Source organism: Drosophila elegans, unplaced genomic scaffold (genome assembly GCF_018152505.1).
Source record: "Drosophila elegans isolate 14027-0461.03 unplaced genomic scaffold, ASM1815250v1 contig_814, whole genome shotgun sequence".
NCBI lineage: Eukaryota > Metazoa > Arthropoda > Insecta > Diptera > Drosophilidae > Drosophila > Drosophila elegans.
Window position 1 is genome coordinate 6,374,406 of NW_024546167.1, and position 24,581 is coordinate 6,398,986.

Below are 24,581 nucleotides of genomic sequence, written 5' to 3' on the forward strand. Positions count from 1 at the left end.
GAATAGGGAATGGAGGTCTCCTGTGCGTGGCTAGCCATTAATCAGTGAGAGAATGTTGCCACAAACAAAATTAAATTGCTGCCTGTAGCTGATGGAAAACTCCCTCCACAAGTCCTCTTTTCTTTAGCTGGATTTATTTATTTTATTGCCATTTTTTTTAATTTTCCGCTCCTCGCTTGACAATTTCATTAAAACATTATTAATTATTGTATCTCGCAATTAATTTAATTTTGCCCAGTGTCAGGTTGCATCCATATATACTGCTTGATTGTTTTTTGCACATGGCATCGAATTGAATTGGTAATATAAGCGAGTTCACTGAAAGCTATTAATGTGAAAAGAGTTCGATGTGTCGTATTAAACAAAAACAGCTGTTGAGGCAGCTGATGCAATTAACTCATATGTTTTTGCATAATTCCAAAACGGGATTCTTTAATACTACCATTAAGCGCATCAGATTAAAACATATTAAAAAATTGTTCTGACAAATACAAATGTTTCTGTCCACAACTACAGTTTTGCAGATTCTGTTGTAGCTTTTAAAGGGAGTATTGCAACTATTATCAAAAGATCTCCTACTTTTAATAGATAAAGTCTACGAAATTGGAGCTAACATGTTGCATGTTTTTACTGCTGATCTCCTCATGATCGCCATCAGGCCAGATGGTTGTTGTTGCCGCTGTCGTTGGCCAATGTCAACCAAACACATGTGTGCGCGAACTTGACTTTCAATGCAAAGCGCACAAGGCGAAAGCTGCGCTGCTCTGCCGGCGTTGACTTTGCCACTGGCTGTGATCGCCGAGGCGCTGCAGCAACCTTGACCCGGTTCTTGAAACTGAAACTGCAATGGCAACAAACATCAGCTGCAGCAGCAGCAGCAGCAGCAGCAGCAGCAGTCGACACTTGTGCAACATTGCGAGGGGCTGACAAACAGGTTTGGCTTAATGCCGGCAAACGCAGCGTGACGATCGTAGGCGCTGATGGAGGGGGTTACCGGCTTTGCTGTTTCGGTTTTGGAACCGCGCGCATGCGCATGCGCAAAATTCGTAATGTGCCAACACGCATTTATTACGCTATTTCCACATTTATTTATTTTTTTTATATTTAAATAAATAAATCAGTAGTTGGTCATAAAACAATTTTTTTTTGTCACAATACAATTATTATTTATACATTTTTAAATAAGTTAATTTATAAAAAATATCAAATGCAAGTATTTTTAGCCAAATTGAACAGCAGTTAGATTGTCATTTGTGATGATGTCCTTACCATAGTTTTACACCCTATTTTTTCGGTTCAGTTCATGCATTTTATTGCGCTATTGGCGATGGTCAACTGGAATTCAAATTAAAGCGACGACTTGCCCACGATGTCCACCGTTCGGCATTGAAAAACTAAAAAGCTGCGACGCGAGCGAGCAAGTGAGATGGCTGGGGGACAGAGATAGAGAGACGGCTGCAGTTGCCTGACGTCAGCAAGTTGTCATCGTTATTATTGGTGTTGTTGTAAGGAGAAGGTCGAGGTTAATTGAGTTGTCTTCGCCAGTGGCAACCTTGTTTGTAGTTGCAGTCTTGACATTTTGGCTGAAGTAAGTCTCCCCGTCCAGGTCCCTTGTTTTGCGTGTTATTCATTATTAATTGCGGCATCTCCTGTATTACCACCGCACTTTCTGATTCCTTTTTGCTGGTTAATTGCTCTGCAATTTGATTAATATTAAACTGCATTTGCGGTTATTCGTCTGACAGTTGCTTTAAGAGGAATTCCCCTTCAATTTTCTTGATTTTCCCTATTTCCACTTCTGTCACGTTGCTGGCAGCATTTTTTCTTATTAAATTCCTGCTGGCAAACGTGTGCAAGTAAGCTGTCCTTCTCCGTCTGCTCCTCTGGGCGACAGCCGTGCAAATTTGCAGTTGAACGGCGACAAGTTGTTGCAGGAGGTCCCGGTTCACACACATGTGTGCACGAAAGAAATCAATGCCAATGCTAAAAAAAAGTTCAAAATGCTGTCTAAGTGCCAAAAAAGAAAAATGTAATATATCTCGCTTTTTTAAATTTAAAAAATGCGAAAAAGATATTTATTTGATTAATTTCAAATTGTTTTGTTTTCCAGACTTTGCTTATTAGTATTTGATCAAAGCGACCGCCGCAGGAATAGATACCAAAAAAGGCTTACAGAGTGAGCAACAAGTTAGCACCATCCACCCCCTGAAAATCCCCGGAATCGTAAAAGGGAAATCCCGCAAAAAAAACCAACTTTTTTTGCTATTTGCTTAATTAAATGCGAAGCGAGAAGGGGGAAAGGGCGTGCGGTCATCAAATAGTACGCAAAGCTCTAAATAATCAACGAAAAATTTCATGGAACGGGAATGAGAAGAGATAAGTAAGAGTGTATTTGATTACAAAGCATTAATAAGAAGCGGCTGCCAGCGAAAGGTAAAAAAACATCGAGTAAATAGCCGGGAAAAAGCCACACCAAAGAAAAGTCCTTTTCCAAAGAGCCGCAGCACAACCTGCCGCAAAAGGGAAAGGTAGAAAAGGCGGTGAAAGTGAAAGTGCCAGGAATGAAGAAAAAAAGATTAATTTATTTAATTTACATATATATATATATATAAATTATATATTAGTATTATTATAACATATAATTAGATTAAATTTAAATTAGGTTTTATTTCGATTAGTGTAACACAATCAACAACTGAATATATTTGCAAGAACACCAACAGCATCTGCAGGTAAACCATTAAGGGTCGGACTAAGCTGTAATTAATGAGCAAGTGGAACACCATTGAGCCAGGCTCCGAGCAAATTAACTTGAACTGAGGTGATTGGGGGGATAAGTGGGGTTTGGTCGGAGTCGAAGGTTGGGGTTCAAGTGCAATTAAAGCAACGCCGCATTTTGGTTGTAATCATCTAACTTTTCGCCCCACTTTATTGCTGATGCGAGGAAAAAGAAAGCGACACCCGCAAGAAAATTGGAGCAAATATCTCTGGAATCGCTTAGGGAGCTGAACAAATAAGGAAAGTTTACTTGCGAAAACATTTTAAGTTTGAAGGTATTCTTTTTGGGAGGATTTCTTTATTTTGGTTTGATTAGTTGAACATATTCAGTTCTTTCTTCAAAGTGGAGATGCGGTTTAATTTGTTAATGGTTTGATTAAGGATCATGTTAGTCGGAAGTCAAGTTCTTAAAATTATTTAAATTGCTTGGGAGGTTAAAGAGATAAGATTTGGGGAAACAAATGCTTTGATCGCTGGTGGCGCAGTTTCTGTAAACATCTTAACTGAATTATAATATATATTATTTTTACAGCTTAATTAATTGCATAGATCAATAGATTTTCATGGAACCTGCAATGAATCTGCTGGGAAAATGGAAAATCGAAATCTACGTTTAGCTTCGGTGTCAACCCCGTTTGCGCCCACTTCGTGACCTTCAATTGCCACATCCTTATTAAGCCGTCTTTGAGTCTTTTGTTGCGAAAGCCTCAAAGTTTTCCCGCCCCCTTCTCCAGTTAATTATTAAGTAGTATACACAAATATTATGGTGAATACCAAGGCGAAGGTAATACAGCCGCCGGGACACGCCCCCGCCCATTTGTTGTGTGCGTTGAGGTGTAAACGTGCGGATTAAGTGTCTCACTGTCTGCTCACGGCCTAGAAGACGTATATCAATGGTCTTTTGGGGGTGTGCTGGCGTATACACCCACTTTTTGCTCTGCTTTAACCTCATGAAATTTCCGCTTCGCCCTTCGCTTTCCTAATTTTTGTTGCTGTTGTTTTGGTTTTCCTTTTCCTCAAGGTGAGCATTGAAAAATTGATGAGATTTCGTTTGCTTTGGTTTTGAAGCTAAAGTTTGTCGACACTTGAACTTTTCTATCCTGACGGGGGATTTTGAAATGGATTTTGAAAAGGAATTTCCCCACAAAAGACAACAAGGAAGAGGCATGAAAAAAGAGTTTTTTTTTAGATAGTTCAATTGGCGTACAAAAAGTCAAACAGAAAAAGGGCAGCTCAAAAGGGAAAGCTGGGAAAAAATACTGTCACAAGATATATGACTGGGTTATATGGTTATATACAGTTATGGTCAAAATAGTAGTATTATTTCAATTGGCTTAGAAAAATTATGGCAGCTACTAAATTGTTTTATTATTTTAATTTTGAACACGATTAAGATAGCTAAAATATACTTCCTTAAAATGCTAATTTGACCTTACTCGCATTCTTTACTGTTTAAGGACTAACAACATATAAAGATAAAAGATAATCTTATTTCGTGGCATTATTTGTAGCGGACTTGTATACACTCACATTCAGTTGTTCATTCATATTCATGCTGGGGCTCACAGGAAAAAAATATAGAAAAACGCCGGACATGAATTTATAACGAGTCTGCCTAAGCCATATTGATTGAGGCAGGGAAATAAAGCGACAGACAGTGAGCAAGAAAGGGAATGAATAAAGGGGAAACGGACGAGGCCGAGACAGAGTTGACTGAGCACTTGGAAATTGCCAGCATTTCTCCAATATTTCTCCCGGGCGCAGCAAAGTAAGCAAGGAAAAGGAAATAAAGAAGAGTCGCATGCAGGAAATCAAACTTCACTTTTGAATGAGTTTCGTTTGGAACTCGCTTTATGGCCATAAGCCGATTTGCGGTCCCTTCAAGGCTTTGTTTTCTACCCATCTGCTTTTCATGATTTTTAATTGAATTTTTCAGCCGTCGCTTGCCTCGCCATAACCAAATTTGATATGAAGTCCAAAGGCGACGTTTCTCAGGCCAAGGATTTTTCTATATAGCGGTACACACACAAATGAATATCAATGAACTGTCATAAAAGCAGCATCCTGTTCGAGCGAGAGAGCAACTGCCAATGACAAGACTGACACGTAGGCAAACATTTAAGTACCCAACAACAACAAATGCCTGCAAACACACACAAATACAACACTCTCAAACACAGCCAGCTCACCACACAGACACACAGTATTCACTCTTGACACGGGTTCATAGGCGTAGAAAATTGCATTTGCAAAGGAGATTTTGGCTTTAATACAGAGAATATATTTAGGATTTAATTAAATAAACATTGTATTTTAAAGCGAAGAAATCGTGTTAATAAAAGTATTTTTGTTATTAGTTTAATAATAAAAAATATAAATTTTTTTTCAAGTTATTGACCTAAGAAATTTCGAAAAACAAAAAAAAGTTTGTAAGCCTAAACACGAAAGGGTCACCCAACCGAGGTGTCACATAAAACTTTCACAGCTTCTTGCCCGAAGAGGTCGACTAACCTTTCCCCAGAGAGACCTTTTGACCCCTTTTAGCTTTGCTTTTCTTTGGGATGCCTATGACGAGCACGCTCGGGTCACTTTCGCCCTGCCAGTGACATGTGATTTCAACTAATGACAGCTTTTCGGGGCGTTTGTCATCGCAACAACAACAGAAACTCGGAACCCAAGCCATATTCCGACCCATAACAGACTGCGAGACAGACTGACAATAACAAGCTTAAAATTTAATGAAATTTTCATGTGCTGGCCAGAATTTCTTTTAGAGCCTATAATAACACAATGTGTGCTGGCCTGTAACACATTGCATATGATTAATGTGAATGAGTGGGTCAGAAAAAGGATTTCCAGAAAGTTGAGCCTGTCAATTAGTTGAACTTTTGTCAAATATTCAAAGCTAAAACTGGGAAATTGCTTCACTGACACTTGTACAGATGGAAACACATATACAAAGCTTTTATATTTTGTATATTGCGAAAGGAAAATGCTTTGCAAGCTGCCATCATCACCATTTAAATGGGATTCTCTTTTCTTCATTCGGTATTTGTTCAGTCCTCTGGATTTTCCTCGTCCATATATCCCGTTTTTACACCTCTAATTTTATCATCCTTTTGGTGTCAATATGTAATTTTGATTAGCTTAAATTTCAGCTGCTTTTCTGGGTTAAGCCTTCCTGCCCTCCTGCGAACCGCAATAATAACTTGAAATTTGCGTACATATGCATTCAATTTTTAATGAGCTTTTAAGCAGACCATAACTACAATGTATTTGGGGCACGAAAATTACCACTTACCAATATGCAAAATGAGCGTTCCACGTTGGCTTTGAACATGTCAACTGCAAAGAAAATAAAAAAGAATATGGTGATTATAAATTTTAGTACTAATTTAGGAATAATTTTTTATTAATATATAAATTAAAGACAAGCCTTCAAATATATGAAACTTTTTTTTCTAATATACAATTTAAAGAACTTTTTTTGAATTATTTATGAACAATCATTTTTGTCATTATTGTACTATATCAAAACAATAAATATTACTTTTATTAAAATAATTTGTAGATAAGATTGGAATTTAAACATATATTTATGCCAAGTGAACCGCTTGAAGGCTTGAAATGAAAATGTTCTAAACACTTAGCGCCAATGGCCCAGATATCGTTTGCTCACTGATGCATTAAGTGATGCATAACACACCACACTCACACTCTTTCATCGATGTTCCTACACTAACACACATGCGCGAATTTTCCAACACCCTCTGATTGCAGCTTTCATCGTTGACAAGCGCTCCTTTATTGACCCTAAACGCAGGCGCAATTGGTCGCTTGACTGATTGAGTGATTGACTGATGGATGGTTGGCGAAATGGTTGATTGGATGCATCAATTTGAATCGGGATTTAGTTGTCAAGTGGGTCGTGCACTCTTACATTGACACTTCATTATGCCGTACGATATTCGACATAGCACACAATTCAGGGCTAATGAAAATTAAGAATGAATATCCTTTTTGCATTAAATTGAATTGCATCTCAAAGAATTTATTATTAAATGTGTTTCTGTGATGGCCACTTAACGAAATCTCTTCGTGACATAAAGATGGCTATAAATTTAGCGTCGTTTCATGAAATTGTGAAGTGCTGACAGCTTAACTTTTTTATAAGTGGCCACGGCAAACAAAATAGTTGCTTTTCAGTAAGTTTAACTGACAACTGTCGGTTGGAGCAATGGTATAAAGGGTTGAAATGGTTGGTTTTGTCAAGTTAATAAGTCTTAACAAATGGTATTGTTTTTTGTTTGCGCTAACTTTTAAAACATCCTTTTTTTTAGTAAAACTCGCACTGCAGTTTCTCACAGGATTGAAATGGACTTTCAAGTCACGTTTAAACTGGTGTTGGGCAGCAGATCAATGCTAAATATATGGACTTTAAGTGACCTATTTTTTGGCTCCTCCCCTATCCGCACACTCGTTTTCCTTACTCTCCCAGGCGCACCGCTAATGTTAATGGCTTGTCTTGGCATACAATTGGCTGCTGTTGTTTTGCCGGCTTTCCCTTCACAATGCTGGCCTAATTAGCAGCTCAAAGAGAATGGCTACTTTGCACAGTCGCAGCCACATTTCCACAATTCCACACTCACACAGACACCCACTCACATGAGCATTAAGGATAAGCCAAATGTTGGCTTGCATTTATCACGCATACGCCGTGGTGGCCAAAAAACCACTTTGTGTGGGAAGAGCCGGGAAATGGCAAAGAAAAGCGGAAAGAACGGTGGCGGGGTGACTAAAAATGTAATTTTGGCATTAGTCGAGCTTGGCAAACATAAAATTACCTTGATTAGAAACTCAAATGTGGCTCATGCCAAATAAACGTGGGGGAGATATGCCATGGGGATCTGGCGATTGCCACGTGGCCATACACATATATCAGCACCGACCTAAGCCGAAAACGACTTTGGCCCGTGCCAACACCACCCACTCTGGCGTGCCTGTGGGCCAACCTCAAGCCCATATATCTACGGGCACCTGTGCCAAAATGCGCTGCGGGGAAATGGGAATAAAGCCAGACCCAAATGATGCTGTGTTGGGTGTTGGCCGCCATCTGAGGAATGACTAAGGTTTGGGATGGGAAGGCTGGATGTGTTTGGGTGGCAATGGGAGTTTTCTGTGGTGTGAATACTCACATTCATGCATCGCCTGTTACCTTGAGCGAAGCCAAGCAGCAATAAAAACCAAGCGTCACCCATAAAAATCGGTAAGAGTCGAACAAGAAAATGCACTATAAGCACTTAATGTGACTATGAGATTGTAATAAAAAAAAAACTAAGCAAAAAATGTAATTAAACAATAAATAAATCCTTATTGTTAAGTATTTCTTCTCCAAATTTTAGTAAAAGGAAAAATAATTTTAAAATATTTATAGATGGAAAATTAACATTTTAGAATTTAATTTCTACTATTTTCCCCCTATGATATCAGCTGTTCCATTTTCCAAATTATTCCATTCCCTAACAAAAGAACACCTGAACATAAAGGCAAAAACTGTGCAAACTGTTGAGGCATGTCCTTTTTTACTCTCTCTCTCTGACTCCTTGTCATTCCGTATCAATTACATAACATACATATGTTTGTGTGCGTTTGCGTTAACGTTTAGTTTTTATGTTTAGCCATAACAAACAGCAAAATGGGCAGAGGGAAGGTGGGATGTTAGGGAGGAAACTTTCCGCAGACACAAGGCTAATCAACGAAATTGCTGCAGCCTTTTAGGAGGCCTAACCAGACATATGTATAGAGGGGGTAGCCTATGGCTGGCATAACCTGAACTGAACTCCCTGTTCGACATTTCATGCTTTGATTAGAGGGCGTGGCATGATTGATGAACCATTGAATGACCCTTTCAAGTACTGCAGTAAATCCTCCCACTTGTCCACAACTTTGATCCGTGCCGGCAAACTTTGAATGAAATGAGTGTTATAAAGTTTTCGCCACCCCATAATCTGCTCTCGCAACATTGAAAAAATTTGCAATGCAGCATGAAAAGTGGCACAAAAGCCCTGACGGTAAAGTTTCATTCTTTGCTCTTTTTTACACGGCAGCTAAAAATTAAAGTAAAGCTAAGCAGCAGCTGCAGCAGTTTGTAAAGTCGGGACTCTATCGCCATTCGGGAAAAGGCATTAACAAACTTTCAGGTCAGCTAAAAGGTAAAGTTACCAGCATTCAAGTTGGGTCAATCAAGAAAAGAATTTCAGCAAGTTGCAGCTGCTTTTATTCAGGTCGTTTCTGGGATTTTATTTACCATCCATTGAAGTGTTTCAATTTAAAAGCTAGATCAACAAAATAGGCTTTTTATTGCTGGGGCTTTTAAATTAATTTAAAATTAATTTTATCTTATGTTGTGTTCAAAATTGTATTAAAAATGTCAAACACATATTCTCATTGAAGGACACTTTCAATACGAGCAAAAACCCCTTGACAGCCACAATGAACATCGCTATAAGCCAGCAAACAACGCACTTGAAGTGCTCGAAATTCGCTTGGCTTTGTCATGAGGCGACAAGTCGAAAGGACATACTTGAGCGGGTATAGACGTATTTTCTGAATAGATGTAAGTCCATATTCAAAACACGCAACACTTGTCAGCAGCAGGCGTCGGCAATCATTCAACTTCAACACACACCACACACACAGTCAAAAAGAAACAATGAGCTTATGCACAACAAAAAAATATTATTATTGGTTCACAGGAAGATTTATTAAGAATTTGTTATTTTTAAATACAACATGTATTAATGAAAAAACGATATATTAAGTTTCCTTATTGCCACATAAACAAACGTTTTTGTTTTAAAAAAGGAGCTGCCTTTTTAAGAATATATATTTAAAATATTTGTTAAAAAAATAGTGTTCAATATAATTTTAATTTTTCTACTAAGTTCAGTTAAGTTATCAATTATTATGATTATTTGTTTCTGTGTGTCTACGAATTTGGTCCTTGGTTTCGAGCTGAGTTTTTCTCCTTTTCCTGGGCTGTCATCATTAAGCAGCTTCATCGCAGTTGTTGCTATTGTTACTCCTGTTGCTTACGACTTTTAGTTGCCGCTCGAAGGCATTTGGCACATGATTTTATTCCTGTGAGCAGTTAAAAGCTGTCCTTAACACTCATTCCCCGAACAATAAATTTCTGTGTGCACGTTCACACCCTTACACCTGCCATGTCTTTGTTGACAGCTGAGTGGGTTAAGGGTTCAAATTGGGGAGAGAATTAAGGGAGGAGCGGCTGATTATTGTTTGTGTCATTATATGACATAACTGAGTGATTTTTGTTGATTTTTCAGTGCAGGCGAATGCGTTGGCGAGGAAATTGTAATTATTTATTCCAATCAAAGTTGAATGTATTGCAATTTATATTTTTGTTCATGAAATGGTTTATTCATACTGGTTTTCATTTATTGATTCGAAGCTTAAGCGCTTGCATTGCCTACTTTTGAGCGCAAATTGATTGCACAAATAAACAATAGCTATGAGGTCGATTCTAAATTGCCTGGACTAAGCCTCCACGTCTATTTGTATTGGTGTTCGAGCTGTGTGTCGGACTTGTTTGCTTGTACTTCACATAATTGATTCAGTGTGATTGACATGTCTCCTATGCATATATGGACAGGCTTCAAATCGAGAAGTGTGTGTGCTCAGGGATGATCTCTGGTCAGCTTTGCTTTGAATCTGGGCGTGCAGGGGTGTCCGTCTGTGCAGCAGTCACAATGTTCATCAATTATCAACTAAAAAGGACCCTCAGAGTAAGGGGGAGGACTCGAGCACAAACAGAAAAAGCAATAAATCTAAACAAAAGGCCTCCGGGGCCAAGTCGAATGATATGGGAGGGTAACTAGAACGTGGCCGTAGATTATGCCCATATATTCAGCAGCTAGAAAGTCTTGTTTATGACCTTTCGCCTTTTTGCTATTTTCCCTCTGGCACAACAGAGGCCAAAGGCCAATGAATTGGCTTCAGATTTTTGGTTCATTGCCTTTTTGGCTGAATGCGCCATATAGCATCTGGATTCCTGGTATGTATGGCCAAGAACAATGTTTCTCCTCCATTCCAAATTGGTTCAGCAGAAAGGCGAAAAGTTAAGACCAACTAACCAGCTGGCACAAACTACAAGCTAGCACTTTTTTGGAAGCTCAAAAAAGGCAATATTCCTGGGGAGTTTGGGGGAAAAGTGGCAGTGTTCAAGCCTTGTACAAATACAATTTAAGTAAAACAAGCTTGGCAACAAAGTTTGTGCAGTTGAAAACGTTCGCTCCTTTGCTTCCTTTTTTTTTTTTTTGGTGCAAACTCTGCATTTTTGCCCCTAGGTGCAGTCACATGTGTAGTGGGCAAAATAGTGTGTAAAGGAAGAGAAAACCCAGGAAAAAGGGGCGTAAAGTGTGAAGAGAGGCGGAAAAAGAAGTGAAAGGAAGGATCGAAACTAGGAGAAAGCCAGGAGGACAAAAGGGGAGAAGAAAAGCGCTCGCCAAGGAGACCCCATTGATTGCAACACGCAGACAAGAGAGAAGGATTCCGAGATGATGGGCCAAGAGGGAGCGGAAAAGTAAAAGAGGGCGCGTTCAAAGGCGTTCACATGGCAAACATAAGTCGCACACTCAAATCAATAGCTTTGACAGCTTGGCATTGTTTGAAAAACGAACCAAAAGAGTCAAGCCAAGAAAGGAAGGTTGATCGAATAAGTGATATACAAGTGCAGGGGCGTAGTAAGGGGACTAGTCGACGGGGGTAAGCGGGCGCGGCTCTGTGTGTGTGTGCCAATTGCATTCATTTGACTTGACTTGGCTGCCAATTGCCTCGATGCAATGGAAAATTTCTGGCAGACGTCATTGGAAAATCGAAAACAGACATAAAACTAACAAACAAAATTGAAAGAAAATCGAATTTTAAATGATTATTGTTATTTGATTTCGTTTTTATGTTTAATAACGATTTAGAAAATCTTTGGTTTAAAAATAAAAGGAAAAATTCATTGAAAAGAACAAAATTTGACACAAATAAAGATTTTATGTATTTTAAAAAGATATTTTTTCGTATTATTTTTCCGGTACATTTTCTTTTGCGACTAGCAAAGGAAAAATAAATAAATATATTTAAGTAGCCTAAAGCAAAACTAAAGAGCAGGCGATGAGAGAATCGGAAAAAAAGAGAGCAAATTGTTCAAGGATTGCAAATTGCAATTACAAAAGGCAACAACAAAATCGGCTAAAGCTGCCAGACGGTCCAACAACAACAACCATCACATCAACAATGAAATGGCAAAGTAAAAAGATAAAAACTACCTTGGCCCAGTATTAAAAGCGCCTATAAAACTCATCGCTACAGTGTGTGGGTGATTCTTGTATATAGATACTCGGGCATGGGCTATGGATATAGACACTCGGGCAGGGTCCAACTGTATCTGATGCAGCAGCAACACCAATGACAACCAACAATAAATGTCACTGCACACCGTCGAACCCTCCCCCGTAAGTCACTCCCCCAACTCTAGTAGCAAAACTGCATTGAAGACGTGACCAATTCGCCAAAAAAAATACATAAAAGTCAAGACAACTTTCGTTTCATTCCATTTCATTTTCAGTGCAACGTGGCGTATGGTTATTGTCCATTTTGCGGCACAGAAAAAAATTCCCTTAGTTTGGTGGCTGTTATAATATACATTAAAAAACAAAATTTTTTTAAAGAAAACAAATATTTTTTTTAATAACCAAATAAAAAAATTTGTATCTGACAAAATTTTAATTAATAATATTAATAATATTTATTTAAAGGCTCAGAAGCACGACTGAAAACTGGTTTTAATGGACAAGTTACTTTACCCGAAGTAAAGGGTTATATCGTATTTGTTGAAAATAATGTATACGGTATAACGAAGGGCATCCGACCTTATAAATAATAATTAGCAGAGTGTGTGAGTGTGTTTCGGTTTGTATTTAAAAAGTATAATTAAAAGTAATAAGTTTTTTCGCCAGTGTTGAAGCATAAAATTGAAGAGTTCTGAACATGAGCAGGAGACTGGTGTTCAACAGTCTTATCAGTGACAAAGTTTGCCCAAGTCAAGCACTCGACATATTTGTCGACCAAAGATTGGAGGAGGCACCAGCAGACGGCACAGAAAAAGTGCAAAAAAAGAAAAGTAAGGGAAAACCTGGCCAACCCCAATGCTGTCATTGCAACCTGATAAGACACACACACACTGTGCAAATTGGCCAAGTCATAAAGGCGAACTCAATTTGCTGTTGATCACGTTTTTTTTAGCCATTTCCCGCAGCACAACTAGTGCAACAATGGAAATCTTTTTATTACCAAAGTGGAGCAGCCAAATAAAAAAACAACAAAGTTGAAAGAATAAATACAATTAAAATTATTTATTAGCGAGCCGACAACAGAAATTGGCCGAGAGCAAAAGTAGGGATGAAGGGATAATGGGAGGCTGAATTTTGGATGATGACTAGTAGCGAAAACTGGCGCACATTTGGCCATGTCTTTTTGGCCCGTTGCCAACCTTAACATAGCAGTGGCAGCAACAATGCGACCAAGTTTTGGTACGCCCATTCTGTTGCCTTTTTGGCTTCTTGGTTTAGAGCTTATTTATGTGCGTTGGCTGCAAAATATAGCGCAGGAAATATTTTCTTTCATTGCCAGCTTTTCATCCTCCGTTCTTTTTTTTAGCTTCTTGTATATTTTCCATTTTGTGGCTTATTTACTGCACAAGTATCCGAAGCTAATTGGGTGGGGCTAAAATATAATGCATTCTGCATTTTTAACAATGTTTATGGTTGTGAAATATTTGTTTGACTATTGCATGATTTTGAGTTGCAGTTTTTCACAGACTGTATTGGACTTCTTTTGGATCGAAAAGCAACATCACCGCAATTTATTTGCCAAAATATTCATCAACTTGGCCAATAAATAATACAATATTTATTACCAAGAAAAATTAAGCGTTTTTTTGATTTGTGGCATACTTTGGGGAGTTTGTCTGATAAGTATATTTATTTTAGCACAGGTAAATAAGTTATGGAGTCTCGAAAGGATAAACAACAGATATTTCATACGTTATCTTACAAAGCTTTCAATGTGTTATTAATTTAAGCTTAAGAATTTAAATAATTTATTGTCTTAGTAATACAATCCCACTTCATAGCATCTTTAGACTAATTGAATATACTTTTCTGTACAAATGTTTGGTTTAAGAGCTTATGCTTTCCAGAGTAACTAACTTATAAATTCTTAAAAAAAGTTTAATCACAAAAAAACGATTCTAGCATTTGTCATTACCCAATCCAGGAATCTTGCTCTTTTATGGGCTGTTCAAAATGCAGTGTTCGGACTCGCGTTCTTTGTCGTCTCAGCCTCACAATTCTTATCAGCAGAAAAGAACAAGAAGCCAGAAGAACGAAGAATGTTGAGCCAAAAAGTTTCAGCAAGCAGTGATAAAGTCAAGTCACTGAACTCGATCTCAACAGAAGCACACAACACACAAGCCTTATCAACTGTTCGTATTATTTGCTTTTTTAAATTTTTTCGGGGCGCTGTCTCTAAGTAATTACCAAAATGTCTCGGTTAGTTAAGTAAGAATAAAACGTTGATTGACAAATCGTGGGAAAAGGTGACAGCATTGGGACCCGTATATTTATACATAGATCTGTATTTATGGAGGAAGGGCAAGGCAGGACAATACTAGGGTTCAATTACCTGGCCACGAGAAGGTAAACGAGCCAGAAGATAGACTCTGCGATGTGAATAAACTCATTTTTCTGCTGCACTCGCAACACATCATTTACCGTGATGTATTACCTCTCCCAAAAACAGATTTGCTAATTAAATGGCAGCCATATGTACATATGTATATAAGGCGTATTTCCAACAAAAATTAATTAAGGAATTGTCACATCAATCAGGTTGCAAATTATGGCTTTCGTCTTTTCTCTTTGCCGTGCACAAGAATTTTTAAATAAACAAATAAAATGCAAAAAATAGATTTATGTCTGAGTGCAGGGAAATTTATGACAGATGTAAAAAATGTCCCCCGCTTTATAATTTTTTTCCATTTTCAGTTTTATGAATGACGTTGATTCCGGTGTGAGAAGTAGGATTTGCCACTGAGAACCGAGAACTGTGACTGACCAGCTGCCAGTGGTCATATCCATGGCCCCGACTGACACTTCTACTTATAAGGAAAACGAAAAAAAAAAATATGAAGGGGAAAAATAAGAGTGCTGAAAACACTTGCGTTTATAATGGGAAAAGTTTCACCTTTCTGTTCTGCCTATATTTTTTTGTTCTTTCTTGCAATTCTTTCTTTTGTTTTGACGATGATCCTTGGTCTGGTAATGAGATATGCACTCGGGTAATTTTGTTTACAGTACTTCGTCTTATGTGTATGCAGACTCAAGTATTATTCTTTGTAAACATTTCACTTTTGCCACTCGACTGTGTCCAGGTGTAAGTGGTCAGATTGAAATGGATTCGTTTTTCCTAGAAAGTCTGTTGGGCTTTTTCAATTACCTGCTAATGTTTATTTCAATTAATAGCAGTTGGGCAAATTTCTAGCAAAAGGTTGTTCTCAAATTGTTCTTTTTTTACACCAATTTTGTAATTTATAATTTGGAAGACTTCTTCTTCTTAACTTAGCACTTCAACTTTTTTAATTTAAAGTAATGTTCGACAATATAGCTATTTAAAATTATAAAATTACTACAAATGGTATTTAAATTTTCACCGAATTTCTTCATTTTTCATTTAACGGTTAATCTAAGCATATTAAAATTTTTAAGGTTATTTAAACTTATATCATAAAATAAAAAATATATATTCTTTATTTTATTTGATTTAAAATGTTATATTTTATTGAACAAATATTTAAATCTTTCCAAAGATTCTTGAGAGGCTTACTTTACACATAAAACTAACAAATATCAAATTGTTATCACTAAATTAATTAACGGTTTTTTGCATTAATTTTCAATTTTAAAAATAATATTGGGTTTTTTTTAACATTTGTATATTTATATGTTTCTAGGCAAACAAAAAACCGATATTCTTTGTTTACACCAGTCTCATGGCCATTTGCTGTGGCTCACAAACAGATTCTTACATTGGCCAACCTGTCGTATGCTTAATGACGTGTGCATAATATAAATATTTAGCGGCAGCAATAAATGGATTTCTTTATGTCAGCCACAATCTATTACTCAACAATCACAGCGATCACAAACATAAGTTGTTTACCAACCTTTGTGAAATTATTTCCTTCTGCTCTTCAGATCGATTGGCAATATATGCAGAATTCACGAGCACGGTTATCCAAAATGGCGTTGAAGTATTCCAAAATGCTAAGTTCACGGAGTATCCAAGACTTAATTTATTTTAACACTTTAATGCGGAACTAACGGATTCCCCTTTTGTTTTCTGTTTGTTTTGTATTCTAAAAATCGAAAGTCTTTTTGAAATGCACAAAATGTGAGTAGAATTCTCTTCTCTTCCTCGGTTGTTAATGTTTTGGCAGAGATTTATAAATATTTTTGCACTACACTTTGACACTTGGCTTTTCCAGATTGAATATTCAACAAAATGCAGTTTTGTGTTGTGATTTGTGTTGTATTGCAAAATATTCCTAGTTGCTACTTTGTTGCGGTTTTGTATTTGTATATTTATAGAACACGCACTTCTTCTAAGTGAAATTCTTGTTTGTTTTGGCACTTTCGAGTTTTTACCCTTTGGGCTTTTGGTTTATTTTTGTTTCGGCGGCATCTCTTTTTGTGTGTTGCCGTCTATTTATAGCAGTACAAATATTCTGCGGTCAGCAATTTAAAAATAACAATAGCTCCACGAACAGGAAAACCGCATGCACTTCTTGTTTCACTGCGTTTTTTTGGCTTGAAGAATTGGACTTGGTGTACCCATTCGCAGATGAATAAATGGGAATTTACGTTGTTTTGATTTGATTTGATTTGTAGTGCTGTGGGCTGTTTTTGTGCTGGCGTTTCCACGAAGAACGCGATTGTGCTTTAGTTTTCAGCGATTTCGGAGCGAGCTTCTCCGGCTGCTCAAGAGTCCATGCGACCGAATCCGAGTCCGATTCCGATGCCGATTCCGTTTACCGCTGCGGCGTTCCACTCACTTCGATGAAAATTTTGTAACTATTTTCGAAAAGCGCACGGAACGGACGCAGCTGCGGAGCGACCGACCGAGAGCTCGTGCTTAAGAGAGCGTCGAGTGGGGACCGGACCAAGAAGAAACGAAGCGGAGCGGAGTGGAGCATCCGCGGTGCTGTTGGCTGTTGGTTGTTGGCTGCGACCACTGAAGACCGCAGATGCGATGCTCTGCGCTGCTCTGTAACACTGCCGAAGCGACGGCCGAAGCGACAGCCGAAGCCGCACGACCGACTGCTTGGGGGCCACAGAGAGAGCGAGCGAGAGAGGGCGCGCGAAAGAGACCCAAGCCAAGACAAGAGCCAAGCCCCAGCCCCACGTTGCACTTGGCCACCTAACAGTAACAGTGCGCCTCCCTGTTAGCCGTTCTGTTAGCCGTTCTGTTAGCGGAGGCCGTTTGTTGTTGTTCCTGCCAGATAGAAGCCATATGTTGGCAAATTTCATGGCTAAATGCCCAATCTAATTGCCCAAGAAGCCACATAATAGTATCGGAGACGACCAACCCACCCCGTTATCAATGATGCAAATTCCTCAGATTCACGGCAAATATAGCTAGTGTTTAAACAAGTCACTCGTAGAGTAGAAGTGTGTTAACAAATAAAAAGAAGCGATTGCGACTCCATATGTTTGTTCTTAATCAAGTTAATAAGCCCTGTCTGTCTGTCTCTATGATTACTAATTGAACACTAATCACAATCAAACCAGGAGGTGCCCTAAGTAGGTTTTAAATCCAAATCCAAACACCATTAACTTTCAGAACTTTGACTTTAAACTATCACCTTCAATTAAAATGATGCTACTGACGTTAAAAAGTTCTCTACAAATAAGATTGCGACTGGAAAACGAATGTTTACGCAAAATGGGTTAACTTTAAAACAATTATTTTGATCCTGATCTGAAGAACAAGCCATACTTTTTATGTGGTTATAATTTTTTGAACAGATTGCTTTGCAAATTAACTAATTAACAGAAAGATTGAGCTTCTCGAGCCAATGCTACAAAAAACATGAATAATATAATATATATCAATAAAATCGAATAGTTCATCGTCGAAATCCTATCTCATGGACTGTTTGAACCGAAAATTTTGGCAAGCTTATTTTTATATTTATTTAGACAGTATATTTTCTTGAAAAAAATTTATATCCTAGCAGAGAGTGTTATAATTTATAAATCGGACAAGTATATTAAATAATTATTTTCTGATTTATAGGGAAATGCAAAATTAAATATTTATTTTTATATGTGCAGCATACAAATTACAACGGCAACTCTCTTGTCTAATAGATATTAGTCTTGGCCAGATTTGCGGACAAATCCTGTGGCTTGGTCTTAGCAAGTTTGCCATTTGCTTGGGTTTGATTGTTCCCGGTCATTAAAGTCACTGAAAGTATTAACCGAACAACACAAATAACTATGAACGGACAACAATGAGGCTTAAGCACAATAAGCGCTTATTAAATGCCCTGAATGTGAATCAACTTTCAGCTAAATGGAAAGTGCCAGCCGCGGACGCGGGCGAAGTAGCAGCAAAAACAATGAAAATGCCATGGCCGGAAATTCATGCAACGGAAGTTTAAGAAGGAAGAAAAAGTTACGCAAGATAGGGGGTGGCGAAGAAGAAGAGGATGCTGCCAATGCCACTTGGGAGCGTCAGTCACCCGCAAGACAGTTTCCAGTCCCATCCCCTTTGTGTTTTTCCCTTGCCCCGAACAATGATGGCCAGCTGCTACTCAGTGAGGTTTCTTCTCTGTGCTGCTTTCCAGCTTCCTTTGCTTAGAATTCCCCAGCATTACAACTTTGTGGAGATATTTTTTAATTTTAAAAGAAATCCTTTCAGATGCGTTGCGGCACTAGCTAAATGAGACTTAAGTTTTATTGTATAGTACACTATTATTTGGTCTGCTTAAATAATACTTTATTGGAGGTTTTCAACTTTTGTAAATGTATTATACGGATCTGTATTATTTAATACATAGTGAATAATTTATTAAAATTAATTAAGTCCTTTAATATGCAGACATGTTTAAAACTTTCATCCATTTGACTAGTCTTTCATTTTTGCTTTCTATATCTCCATATCTCAACCCCTCTCTAGTACCTTCTTGTTCGCCTACCCATTTTCCCTTCGGGTTTTTCCTTAAACTCAGCCTTCTGCCATCCGAAAAATTTTGCATGCCTTGGCAGAAACAAAGCGAGCGCAAAATGTTTCGCCGCCTGGGAATATAAGTGGCACAAGCAAGTGGGGAACAGGATACAGAAGAGGATCCCTTCCAGGCCGATTGAATTTCGTCTGAAAGGCTTTCGCATGAGGCGCAACGATAAAGGATACAAGATGCCACATAAAATTCGCTTACAATCAGCAAAGGAAGGACCGCATTTAAAGAAATTCTAAAATCAAAAATAATATGCTAAAGCATAAATCAAGGCAGACCAATACGTCCCGCCCCACGGATTGATTAATGGCTCCTCCGGCACTTAGCACGTGCTCACAGTCAGGAGTCCTGGGAGTCAGTCACTCAGTCAGGTACAAGGACATATACGTATGTAAACCGGTCGGCGGTGAGGACATTTGCAAAAGTTATTTATGGGGCTATAGGCGAATGCAATTTGTTGTGGTCAACAAATCGCTATACACGAAATTCGGTCTGTGGCCAAAAATGAGCAAGATCATTAGAGTCGGCAAAAGGAGATGGGGACAGAGGTTTATTAGTCACGTCCGAGGAATGCGAGTCCCGAGTGGCGATGGCACCAAAAAGGTGAAGGCGAGGCTCCAAATATCAAAAACTCTGCGCTAAAAGCAGCCAAAGAAACGAGCTTAAGCCAAATGGCGTTAATCCATGAATTATTGCCTAAAAGCATGCCAAAGCGCATTAAAGTCGAGGGGTGACATCGAGGCGATGGCAAGGAGGATTACCGGGGTGGTAAGGTGAGCAGATCAGGCAGGTAGCCAAAGGACAAAACAGCAACAAGATATCAAATGTATATTAGACAACTGCGAGGGGTGGGATACTCTTTAAAAATAAACTGATTTTTGAAGTGGATGCGCACAGAATGCTAAGAGTGAGTTCGAACTAAAAAAAAGTGATCATGACTTACAAATACATCCATTTTTAAAATTAAATATTGTTAAAATATAAACTGTTCTGCATTATTATATTTAATTTTCAAGCAAATTAGGTAACCCAAAAAAATGTTCTGCAATATTTCTAAAAATAACTTTTCATTTGTCTGGCTGACAATTAAATTTTTTTTTATACCCTTTTTTATAATTTTACATATGTATGTACCTAATTAAAATATAGTTTTAATGGATAATAATTATACAACTTTTAACGGGTTGAGCATTTACAATTTAAAACAAAATACTTACAGTACGATAATAACTAAAACGGAATGTAGAGCTTTTAGTTTAACATTCTTGATTTTCAAATTAAGCTGAAATTCCCCAATAGCCACAGAGCATTAGTAATGTCCACGAATGTGCCAATGTGCCAATGGAGAACATGAAACATACATTTTGATTTTTTTACTCCAAAAAGACACGGCGATTATAAAGCAAAAAGAAAAAAATGACCAAAGTGAAAAAAAAGCCAAAACACTGACCGCCAAATAAATAAGAGCCCAACAATAATAAAAGGGGTAAAGCAAGCCAAATGTTTTGGACCGCACCCATGAGCGGACCAATCAGACACGCCCCCGCCCCTGTTTCCGCCCTGCGGCGCATCCCCTCGCCATTAGCTGTATCGTACTTCGCTGTGTGTCACAAGTTTAAAGTTATTCTTTTTTTTCTTGCGAGCTGCTTTTTGTTGTTTCTCTGTTATTTTTATGAGTATTGACATTATAATCAACGCCGTTTTCAATTTCAACAAACCTTTCTGGGCCGCACAAAAAGTGGCATCCCCATCCGCTGCCCCGCAAAAAACTTCTGTTTACTTTTGGGTTGCTTTTTGCTATCTTCAACGCGCTCTTTGCTCCTTTTCATTTCCACTTTTTGTTTTTGACAAAAAAAATATGTAAATTATAGCTGTGTGTGCTCTGCGTCAGTCACCAGGGTATTTCATTTTTCCTGTGTGCTGAATGGTCTCGTTTTTATTGGTATGAAAGATAGTTTCGGTCCTGAGCTGATGCCAAATCCCCAAAGAATTTCGATTTGAGACGTATTCCATTTACCTGATGGCCAGTAGTGTAAGCTGCGGGATGTGGAAAGTGAATTTGATGTGCGATGTGAGGGTTGTAAAAATAGAATGAGAGTTCGGAAGAATTTTATGACTCTAAAAAAAAAGGTTTCGGGAAGAAACTTAAAGGAATGGCGTTTTAAGACGAAGATTCTTTTATACAACAACGTTTGAAATAAATGTTCATATTAAAATAAATAAATAATTAATAAAGGTATATAAAAGCGATTACTAACTAGGTATTAGGTGTATACCTATTTTTGATTTATATTTTTTCAAGTATTTAAGTGATAGCATTCACTATATATTTTAACTTTTATTCAAGTTGTTTCTGCTATTATGGCCAATAAATTTTTCAATTCAACATATGTCGTCCCCGGATGAACTTGCTTCCTTACTTGGAGGCAAAGCATCCCTATTGATCTTTCCTGGCTGACAATTAGTTTAAAATGTTCCCCGGGCGACCTAAACCAATATTGGGCCACTGACCAAATCTGGCCATCACTGTGATTTATGGTGCACTCCCTGAGCCCCCTGCAAAAATGCTGCATTGAGTCAATATTTTTGCAGTAGCCAGTCCTATTCGATTTCAGACCTCCGATACCTCCCTCCAGCCCCAATCAGTGTGTCCAAGGGGGCGAAGTGGCCATCGTAAGTTGACCTTTGTTTCAAAAGCAAACAATGGCAACGAACGATGTGAAAGACAAACCAGACACACCAAACTCAAACCGAAAACCGAAAACCAAATGAAAGTCCAAACGAATTAAGTTATGGTTATTGACATTTAATGCACACATTTGACTTGGTCCGTTCTGGATTCCTGTTGACAGACGAGAGCTGTCCCAGAAGTGGTTGGCGGGGCTGTGGATGAGCCCAGCTGAGCGTTGAATACGATCCCAGCGAGACTCAAATGCGAACGACCAAACAAACGACACCTTCTTCTTGTATCTCTATCTGCACCTTTGTCTGCCGCAGCGACTGCATCTGTGTGTTTGCGTTTCAGTTTTGGCTCTGATATTTAATGCCTAGAACAAACAATTTTTTCTTCATTTCACAGACTGCTGATGGAAAGTCTAGAACCAATATAGGAGCTGAGCTTTGGCACTGGATTATTGCATCAAGCTTGGGACCAAGACAGTTTTTTTTTTAGCATTGCATTTATTTATTTATTTATTAATTTGTTTTGTACATTTTGTATTTGATTTATAAGCAAGTTAAACCTTTATTTGTGAAAGCTTTAAAGTTTAGTATTTAATTACAAAAATCAGGTTTAATCATTGTCTTAAAAAATAAAAACGGAAATTTTTGGAAAAATACTCAAATGTATTATAGTTAATTTAAGCATAGCGTAATAGGGCACAATTTTCTTGAAAAGTTTTTGTGCTTGTTAAATAAAAAAATAATACAAATAATGTTTCTAATCATTAACATTTTTTTTTTTTATTTAAACATATTTATTGAATTTATTAATAATAAAAAATAAAGTATTAAATAACATATCTCGTTAAAAAACTTTATTGAAGTAGGGTACTTATGTATTTCCGCTGCATCTTCATTCTTTGCTGCCCCTCACCTTGCAATCTAATCGCCGACAACATCCATCATTACAAATTTTCCATTGTCTTGAATTTCAAGTGCAATGTCTCGTTGCCCTCCCCTCATGGAACCACCCACAATCGTATACGAATGTATTTTACTATGAGCTTTGTTGTTGTCTGGGTCACGTTGCTACTGTAGTTGTTGTTTTTTTAATGGTCGCCCTCAGGGACGCCCCTGCCCTCTCCACCCCCACCATTTAGCAGACAATTAGTCTGCGCGCATGCGTCGTCAGCTTCATTGTCAACTTCGGTTTTTGGCTTGTCCGCCAATTGCCATCTGTCCTCACGTCCATCCGTTTGTTTGTCCACCGGTTGCTGTTTCTTATTTTTGTTGTTGTTTTTTTTTTGTTTCGTCGTCGCTTTTCCCATATCCAAAGTATGGGGCGTAGTAAAATGTTAATTAAATTCAATTAAAATGCGCTACGAGTCTTCGACGAAATGTTATTCACTTTTCAAGGTTAATTTGACGGGCCGCCTTTAAAGCGCTTTGAAGAAGTGCCAAACTTTACAGCAACTTGATTTGGCTTGATTTGGGTTGATTTGTGCGTGCTTAGACCAACTGCAAAGTTCAATCGTTCAGTTCCGCAAAATTGTATTTATTTTATGTGCGATTAAGTAGCCGGCTAGTCAAGGTAAAGTACAGAATGGAAAAGTTTTTATTAGCAGTCGACAAAAAGTCCCCTTAAGCACAATCATAAATTTGATGGGATGTGGCAACAACTACGTAGAAAACTGCAGAACTAAATAGTTAAGAAGCTCCAGTTCTCTTTAAGTAAAATTTTTGTTTTGACAAACAAAATCTCTTATAATTTAAAATGTTACAATATATTAATTCAAAAAAATTGGCTTAAGCACAGGGATTTAAATTTAGGAAAGTTAGCCGTTTAATAAACTTATATAACAAAGAAAATTGTTTAATAAATTCTATAATTAAAAAATCCTAAAATATTTGACTAGCTTGTTTTAATATAAATTTTCCTCTAATAAGATAAGTTCGGAAAAACTTTATGAGAAGGAAATCAGCGGCTACACCAAAATATAGGGAAAATTGAAATGTGATACTTTGGTTTTGGGACAAAACCTTGATAAGCGACTACTGTTGTTGTCCTTTAATGCGAGAAACATACCCCAAACAGTCTGAAATACTTAGTTCAAACTCTGTTCATTTTTAATATATAATTTTAATTCAATAATGGTTAATAATAGCAAAATAATAAATTTATAACACTGTTCAAAACTAGTATTAATTTTATAAAAATGGCTGCTGATTCGATCCAAAACCCTGCAATTGACCGTGAAGATATATAACCAATATGCTTTTAACTGTGATCATGAAGAAATGTTGGTCGATATTATATAGTGCATACTCTTTACGTTTCGCATCAAACCAGAATAAAATTGTGTAATGTAACAAATCCACGCCAAACATTCCTAGGGTATAATATCGCGAAAGAAAAACAATGAAATTAATAATAAATTGACTAAAACAGCATTAAGCCGAAACCGAATTGTAATAAAAATAATTTAGCTGGCCACAAATTGTGCGCGCCGCCGGTCCAGATCCATTCCCCTCGGGTCAGTGGCCACCTCCTGCGGCGTCAGCTGCCACTTAATGACTGAATGAATGGCCAACACGTTGCCCGGCGGTGGGCGGCAGGGCGAGGGGGTGGGGCTGGGGCTGGGAGAAAATGAAGGGGAAGGGGATGGGGAAGTATGGCCAACAAAGCATTTAATGTTTTTATTTGCGGGCGGCAAAACCTGAAAGTGGCAGCCGGCTCCTCTTTAGTGCGGCTTTGCGGCAGGACTCGTGACAA

The 24,581-nt window shown here is 37.9% G+C and overlaps 1 protein-coding gene across 1 annotated transcript in view; it reads right to left on the reverse strand.

Moving 5' to 3' along the window:
• Nucleotides 1–16,990, reverse strand: part of LOC108138115 — a 38,684-nt gene extending 21,694 nt beyond the window's left edge. Inside the window, 3 exon segments of the mRNA XM_017260141.2 lie at nt 1,270–1,983; nt 6,080–6,123; nt 16,073–16,990. The gene's annotated coding sequence lies outside the window, so the exon portion shown is untranslated.
• Between the last annotated feature and the right edge of the window lie 7,591 nt (nt 16,991–24,581).